The sequence below is a fragment of the Triturus cristatus genome, chromosome 10 (genome assembly GCF_964204655.1).
Source record: "Triturus cristatus chromosome 10, aTriCri1.1, whole genome shotgun sequence".
Lineage (NCBI taxonomy): Eukaryota > Metazoa > Chordata > Amphibia > Caudata > Salamandridae > Triturus > Triturus cristatus.
The window spans coordinates 949231032-949238837 of NC_140593.1; the positions used below are offsets into that span (position 1 = coordinate 949231032).

General features: G+C 44.6%; 1 protein-coding gene across 1 annotated transcript in view; it reads right to left on the reverse strand.

Annotated features, from left to right (window-relative positions):
• HHATL (hedgehog acyltransferase like) overlaps positions 1–5544 on the reverse strand; it is a 135218-nt gene extending 129674 nt beyond the window's left edge. The window contains exon 1 of the mRNA XM_085628794.1: positions 5049–5544. The gene's annotated coding sequence lies outside the window, so the exon portion shown is untranslated. The remainder of the gene's footprint in view (positions 1–5048) is intronic.
• Positions 5545–7806: the final 2262 nt, after the last annotated feature.

Here is a 7806-nt window from a genome sequence, read left to right on the forward strand (position 1 = left end):
TCGGTCTGGGGACAGTTTTTCTGTGTTGTGCCCTCATCTAGGGTACATGGTTATTTCTACATGTATACTTTTGCGTAATGTGCATTGCCTTTATGCTTATATCTAAATGTGCCTATGCATAGGAGATTGTTTTCCTAGTATAGGTTATGCTAGCGAGTTCATGGTTCCCTGCGTGATATATGCCTAAGGTGTTTAGGATTGCGTAGGGTGTACTTACCTTTTACCAATGGTTACTGGTTGTGCGCTACATTTATTATTGGTTCTACATTTACAATTGGTGATTTGTGATGATTCTGACGGTGGTCCATTGGCCCCGTCTGGTGTAAATAGTCCCTTGTAAATTCTGCCCAGTGCCAGTTGGCACAGTGTAAATTGTGTGAATATTATCTAATGTGTTTTGGTATAATACAAAGGCTATTTTTATATATAACCTTGTGTGGAGTTTTTTTTGTGGTGGGCCTTGGGTGTTGTTGCTGGGTGCGCGCGCAAACGCTTTACACATTGCCTCCGGGATAAGCCTGATTGCTCGTGCCAAGCTACCAAGGGGGTGAGCAGGGGTTATCTTTGGCGTGTAACTCCCCAGCCCTGACTTAGAGTGGTGGTTTCTGCGTGGCTTTGGCGCAAGCCCTAGCCAACCAGAAATCCCATTTCTAACACCAAAGTTATATTTTGAACATCTACCAAACATAGAAATGCGGTTAACACTACAGGCTTATACTTCAGTCAGAAAGCTGACATTCGTTTTGGATTCCCAATTGAATAGTAAGGCCTATGCAGACCATAACCAATTAATTTTGGCCTCATCTGTGACTGAGCGACCCGCGCACAGGTATGAGGCACAGTCAGGCAACAGTCTTCCTCAGTCATCCTATGTAAGTATGTTTGTGTGTAACCAGGACAGAGCCCCTAACAAAGAAGCACAACTGTGGACCTTATTGTAAAATGTGGGTGATGGACTTGATAGCTCAAAACCATCTTATCAAACGTTTACAGAGGGAGAAAATCCTTTAGAGAGACCCACTCTGAGCAGAGATACAAAAATAAGGAAGTCCACCAATAAAAACACAACAAATAGTCAGTGGCTGCATAGGAATGAACATGAGTGTGATCCTGAACCTAAGCCGGTGTGGGTACCGCAGCCCACCTCTACAGGGCATCCATCTTCCTTTAACGCTGCTCGAGTCTTCTTTTTTAAATATTGTTTTATTTTTAAAGGTGCCCCCACACCTCTGCTTCACCTTGAGACTCCAAATGTCCGGTTGGGGCATCACTTGGTAAGAATGTCCTGCGGATTGGCACTAGCAGGCCCAGTATCAAACGTAATATTCTTTCCAGCTACCATCTCCCAGTGCTGGCACATTCTGTGAGCTAAGTTAGCAATGCAATTCTATGCCTGCTACTCTGGCCAGCTGTCTGAGGCCCGATGCCACACTGGTTTAATTCACTTTGTGGAGGGTTCAGGTGACATTTTGGCTTTCAGTAGAGGACTCCTTGTTAAGGCCAAAAGGGTCGGATGAGTCCCCCCCTCCCCGCCTCCCCCCCTCACTCACACCCCTCTTTTTCAATTATACTGAAGCGGTGCAGTCAAAGCCTGCACGCCACACCTTTTACCCAGGGCGCTGTGGAGAAGCATCACTGAATAGTTGCCAACTGGCTGCATGCCAACACCCTCACCCTATGCAAGTTGTAGCTTTGTAGAATGGCCTGGGTCTTATAGGTTCACATTTCCCCTTGATAATTATGGGCCTACAATTCCCAGAGTGCAAAGTATTTTGGGGTATAAAGTCAGGATTAGCTGTGGATGACCAACTGGACATGGGGCCAGTTGGCGCCTGTGCTGGTAGGGGCACAGATCCGTGTGCTGAGGGCACGCGCTCCTATTGTGCACAGGTACACTGCCGGGCCTGCACAAACCAATGTACCTATGTGTGGACCGAAAACCAAAACTTCCCCCTGGGTAATATACCTACATTTACGAGCAATCCCTCAACTGTCAATCATAGCAATTTATCAAATCCAAAACAATAAAATGCAACGAAAGTTTGAAAAAATATAAACGGCTTTAATAATCTTCTTTAAAATTTCATATGCATAAAAACACAACTGTACAAACAGAACATGTACAAAACAAGAGGGAGAATTTCCAAGACAATCCCATTCATCTTTTGGAGTAGGCGCACCCCTACTTAATTTTGATGGAATTTGAAAGCACTAGTACAGTGCAGGGGGGATACCTATATGTTATTGAATGTACTCATAGAGGTCCAGTGACGTAAGAGGTAGGAGTGGCCTATTGCAAAAGACGAACTGGATTGTCTTGGAAATTCTCCCTTTTGTTGTCTATAGGTTATGTTTGTGTATTTGTGTTTATATGTATATACAATTTTAAATGCATTCATTTTTAAAGAAGATTATTAAAGCCATATATATTTTCTCAAACTTTCGTGGTATTTGATTTTGTAGGATTGGATAAATGAATATGATTGATGAGTGAGTGATTGCTTGTAAATGTATTTTTTATCCGGGGGAAAGTTTTTGGTTTTGGTTTTGGGTTTGTGGAACCCTGTCCCCTTGGTTTGAGGGGTATCTCTCAATGATTTGACCCATGCCACGAACGGCCTATGCTCCACCACACTACTTGCACAGAACAATACAACAGAAGGCTGCGGCCAATTTTAAATCCTACTCATTACATAATTCAACAAACTGAATGTAATGTGTCCCCTTCTTACACATCTCACATTTCGGTCTGAGTTTTAGTTCTAATATTCTTTATTGTTATAATAAAGGAATACAAATAATTAAGATATAATGTAATGCAATGCAACTGGTCCTGTGAACCAGAACAAGATGAGCAATTCATAAATAGAAATATATTTCATGTAATAAATAAATCCTATGTAATGTATAAATATCTAGTTGAGCAGAAAAACAATTTCATGAAACTAGTTGTACTGTATAGATAAATCAAACATGCAAAATAGAGAAAAGAAAGAAAGAGTAAAGATAGAAAAGGATAGGAAAGAAAGGAAAGAAGAAGCAGATTGAGAAAAGATATCGGCCTGAGTTTTAACTGCTCTTTTATGTGAACAAGTATGTCATTGCGTGACAGTCACGTCTGCTTGGTTGCTCCAACTCAGCCACCCACATACATCCAAATATGTGTATCGTGGCTTTATTATGAAGGCAATTCAATCGCTCCTTCGTATATTTTGGAAACTTTTTTTCGCTGAACTGGAAAGTCTTATTCCTCTAAACATCGGGTTTGACAATAGCAACTCTTAATAACGTAAAAAAATACAGTATGTATTTTCTGCCATTATTTTGTTGAAGATTTAGTGACAGAAAAATGTATTTTTGAGTTGAGGCGCTGTACTGTTTCCCAGTATTTCCTCTAAATTGACAAGGCCGCACCTGTGTTTAGATGAAATTAAACAGAATACTGGCCTGGATAACATGATTCCAAACAGCAGTGTTGTTCTTCAAAAACAGATTTTTTTTGCTAGGTAGGAATATTGGTTTTAACATTGAAACATATATATTCTATAGGCCAAATGTACGGCTGAGTTCGAATCCCCGCAAATCTGACTTCGCATACTTTCAAGTTGACAAAATAAGTGTCAATGTGCACTCGAGCCAAATCCGTGTTTGAAATGTGACATTTAAACGGTGAATGGTAGATCAATGAAAGATATGCATTGGACTAGTTAAGTTCATAAATCAGATTCGCATGGCAGCGCGACAGCCTCAGCATTTCATTATTCTGGTGTCGACAAAATGAGTGCCTTTGAGTCAATTTATACCTGCATTTAAGTGCCAATCGACAATGCGGTTTATTGAGGAGGCAGCATACATGCTCAACATTAAATGAACTAAATGAACACATCAAAGCAATCAAACATTGAGCTACAGTTTGAATCCTAGCAGGACTGACTCCAGCTTTCATCATTCCGTATTTGATAAAATGCGTTTGGGCAACAACATGGAAGCCCCTTATTTCTAGGGGCCCTTTCAGCCCGTGGGGTCGGTGTATATGGTCAAGGGCACGGGTATGGGGCGTGGCAAACGGCAAGCATCCCTATCACAGCAGTCTCCCAGCAGGTCAATGCAGTTATTGATTAGGCCCGGTGGGGGCGGGGCGTGGTGCTTCCAGGGGAATGCCTGGCCTCCGCTGCTGCTCCCAGAGAAAAGCTTCGTCAGCTGCCCCCCGCTGCATCTCTTTCCAATTTTAGCCCTGTAATGGCCCGGGCTGCAGCTGCAGTGCAATGTGATAGCGCAGAGTGTAGACGCCTCGGCGTTCATCTGTTACCCTACTGTACGCACGGTGGACGCAGAGTACGTGGACGCGCGCGGCCGGGCTAAGGGATTAATTTATGCAAAAACCCTATGCACACAGGCATGCTGTAAAATGTGACTCCAGTGAAAAACCACTCATAGTGTGTGCACCCCCAGAGATACACAGGATGTTGTCGCTGGCCGGACGGTCAAAGCCCTGCTCCATTGCACGGGCACTGAAATCGACCATCAGTTTGTATGTTTATGCGTAAATCAGTTTTGTATTTCTTTATGTAGCATCAGCCACAAAAGCTGCACAGGACAAGCTCAGTGCATAAAAAGAAACAATGCTCCTTGTATTTATGAACCATCCTATTCAAGCCCGGTTTGACACTTGTGCCTTTCTCAATAAAGCATTGTAGTGCAGTACTGTCCTGCACCAGTCTGTACAATAGAACGCGCCCACACTGCAGTAGGACCCCTTCTAGGCACTCGCGTCTAACAATGAGAGTTCGTCGCAGTTTTCCAGCAACAAATGGTTCCATATATGGCTCTTTTCGTCCCAAGACTCCTACCTCCCAGCATTTCTCTGCATTCCTTTGCAGTCCTCCCGTAGAGAAGTGACAAGCGCACACAGCGAGGCTTTCAGCCTTGAAAGTGGCGCCGAGACCGGCGCCGCAGTCCCGACCGGGCTGCTTTGCAGTGCAAGCAGCCCCGAGACAATGCGGCGTTTGATCATTGTGCTGTGCGAGCTTTTAATTCTAGTCACTGACCTTGAAATCAGTTGCCTCCAGCACCGCTGTCCTCAGCACTGCGACCGCGAGAGGGGAATAAAAGATGCCCCCCTTTTAAATCCTGTCTGCGGTGGTTACGGTAGAAAAATCCAGCAGGTGAAGTGGGTGTTAAGAGCCCGGGTCCATCTGGTGGGGCCACTGGCCGGAGTAAGTTTAGGAGAGAGAGAGAGCCGGTGCAGGAGGCTGGAGGTATATTTATTTCGGTGCAGCACTGCGGAGGGGGCTGGGTCGGCGGCTGCCTGTCAAGCAGGCTCTTGGGCAGGACGGGGTCCGGGGAAAGTTGACAGCGGACTCAGAGACACAAGCTACGGAGTCAGGGTGAGCGGTGTCCCCAGAAGGGGCAGTGAGGTTTCATGTCAGCTTGCTCGCCGCACCCTCGAGAAGCTTCAGTGCTGCTTCGGTGTGTTACCATCCTACGCAACACACGAGGCAACTGTATAATCCAGTGGCATAGGGATGCCCCCTCGCAAAGTGCATGCACCCCCCCCCTACTTCTCAGGACAGGAACCCGCCAGAGCCCCGGAACGCCCCCCGCCCCCCCGCACAGCGGGGCTGTGGGGACTTAATGTTAGCCACCGGTTACATAATCATATAACATGCAATAGTATAACATGTTATTTAACATTGCATACGACATACCGTACTATAGCATAGGATAATATAAACTATAGGAAAGCAGAGTATATGCCATATGATAATTTAGCACGGCACAGCATAATTTAACATATAACATCCACAATCAAAGTTTAGAACAGACCACGATTTAACATACTAGACCATACACAATAACATAGCACAGTGTCACATCAAGCATACAAAAGCGGAGCATGACATGCAGTAATTTAACATTTCACATACAGTACGACAGCATAGCAAAACACATACTATATAGAAACATAGTGTGAGAAGCTGGCCTGGTATATGATGTCCACTAATGAAAGTGGGCACCTGGCACCAGTCCAAGCAACCCTTATGATGTATGAGGTCAAAGATAACCTTTAGAAAGCTATCCTAGTGGTAGCTGTGAAGTCTTGAAGGAGTGTAAAGCAGATTGTTTTACCAGAATGCAACCTTATAGCATTGGTTAAATGAAAGGAGAACCACACAGTAGTTATAAAACTATGTATTTATTATGTAACACTATCTAGTATGTTACAGTATCTCCTACACGGAGATAGACACAGAGCACACAATACTTAAGCAAATCAATATCAGTAAATAGCAGTTGTACACATTGGGCCCGGAGGGGGGGGGGGGGGGGGTAGGAGCAAACCATATATTATGAAAGTGGTATAAGAACCACGACTCGAGTCAGGACGATGTCGAGAGGACGTAGACTCGCTGGGACCCCAAGGAACCACCCAAGGTGAGGAGCTAGGGACCCCACGGAGTGCGTGTGCAGTGTGTGAATACGTGTAAGTCGCAGTTGGAATTTTACAGATTAGGGGCCCTTCCCAGTGGACTTCGCAGAAACCCAGTTGAAGGCAGAAGGTTGGAGAGCCACCCCACCCGTGGATACTGAAGTACCCATGTTACCTATCCCAGGGAAGCCAGCTCGCGCTCACTAAACATAGTGGAGTCAGCAGAAAGTTCACACGACTCCCTTTAATAACCATACATACAATCCCATGAACGCTAATAGTTGGTATGGGTAAACTAATAAAATCGTCAAGTCAGTAAAGAGAAAGGGAGAAAAGCAAAGACCTGGAAGAGAAAGAACACTTACTTCCAGTTGCAAATAATATGGGGAAAAACTGCACTTACGGTTGAGTAGGGGTGCAAACATAGCCCAACACATGTCGTAAAATACAGGAGTGAGGGAAGTGGCACTCACGCCTGGTGGTTGTATACATGCATGAGCATGCATCGTAACGGCAGGGAGAATACTCCCGGAAAGTAGATATGTGATCTGAACTGGCTCAGACTGAACATGCAGGAAATACAAGATCATGCGAAAATGTAGTTGTGAGAGAATTCCCTGAGTGGCTATGAGCATATATCGGAGAAATATCTATGGACAGTATCCTGGGTGAGTCATGCATTAAATAATGTAAGAGTTCAATAGATGGAGAAGGGAGTACCCTACCTTCTGGCAAAAATGCAAATCTGAAGAGCTGAGTTGGACAAGGGTAAAAAAGACAGAGAAATGATGTCAATTGGGAGACCACAGATATGGCGGTCTGGGCTGACAAATAAGAAGGTGAGACCAAACTTTCACCACTCTGCCGGTTATACTTCCGTCCCGGCTGGTGAGTAAAACAAAATCTTCTTTAGTGTCGTCCAGGTAGTGGACGTAGTCCTAAGTAGAAAGAAGGGGGCGCTATAAATCTATGAGTTTAATAAGACTAAATGAGTACATGGCATATGTATATCAAGAAAGTCCACAGGGCATGCCCCAGAATCTCACCTCAATAGGTGAGTATTCGTGAACGTGGTGTTTAAATGGGAAATTAATGAAACTTCAGATGCTGTGTACGGGTATCTGAAACAGAATTAACAATAGTCTATGTTAGAACCCAAAATTAGGACACTGTCACAGAGGTGGCCCCTCACACGTCCCTGTCTCTTAATCCATTTACTTTGAACAGCAAGTACGCTGGCCACGCCGCTCCTATGTTCCTTAGTCAACCTGGAAGCAGTTCCCTGACAGCAGGGAAGTCTCTATGTAGGCAGAGAATCTCTGCACACTAGACTTAACTCGGGAGAGGTAGTGTCCCTTAATGTCTAACGGAAGTAG